Here is an 890-nt window from a genome sequence, read left to right on the forward strand (position 1 = left end):
ATCAGGGATTTCATTGAGATCTGCGACACCTTCAAGTTTGATGATGTGACTGAAGATGCTATCAAGCTACGGCTCTTCCCATTCTCTCTAAGGGATAAAGCTAAGTGCTGGTTACACTCTCTACCAGCAGGGTCTATCACCACTTGGGAGGATCTTGCGCAAAAAATTCTCACTAAATTCTTCCCTATGGCGAAGATTGCTGCAATCAGGAATGCTCTTACTCAGTTTGCTCAGCAAACTGGAGAATCTCTGTGTGAGGCTTGGGATCGATATAAGGAGATGCTAAGGAAGTTCCCACACCATGACATGCCTGATTGGATGATTATCAACTGTTTCTATAATGGATTGGGTGCTACTTCTAGACCCATGCTTGATGCAACATTAGGAGGAGCCTTATGGGCTAAAAGCTAAGATGAAGCTTATGAACTTATTGAACTGATGGCTGCTAATGAGTACCAGAATCCTTCCCAGAGGCTGACTCAGGGAAAAGTCACAGGAATTCTGGAGTTGGACGCAGCAACTGCTATCGCTGCCCAACTTAAGGCTTTGACGATGAAGGTGGACACTTTGGCTAATTATGGAGTTAATCAAATCGATAGTGTCTGTGAGCTTTGTGCTAGTGCCCATGAGACTGATCAGTGCATAATTTCTAAAGAATCAACTCAGTTTGTGAGCAACTTCCAGTGATCGCAGCAACTAGTGTCAGCCACCTATCATCCCAACAACCGCAATCATCCTAATTTCAGCTAGAGCAACACTCAGAATGCGGTTTAATAGCCTTATCAGCAATATCCAGCTAAGCAGTATAACTCCCTGGTTTTCAGCAACCACAATATGCACCAAGACAACAACTCCAGCTGCAACAAGCCAATGAAAAATCTGAATTAGAG

The 890-nt window shown here is 43.8% G+C and overlaps 1 non-coding gene across 1 annotated transcript; it reads right to left on the reverse strand.

Annotated features, from left to right (window-relative positions):
• Positions 1–201: 201 nt before the first annotated feature.
• On the reverse strand, positions 202–308 carry LOC141694630 (small nucleolar RNA R71). The gene has a single exon (XR_012563918.1). It is a non-coding gene; the product is annotated as a small nucleolar RNA R71 (small nucleolar RNA).
• Between the last annotated feature and the right edge of the window lie 582 nt (positions 309–890).

Source organism: Apium graveolens, chromosome 10 (assembly GCF_009905375.1).
Source record: "Apium graveolens cultivar Ventura chromosome 10, ASM990537v1, whole genome shotgun sequence".
In the NCBI taxonomy this organism is placed as follows: Eukaryota; Viridiplantae; Streptophyta; class Magnoliopsida; order Apiales; family Apiaceae; genus Apium; species Apium graveolens.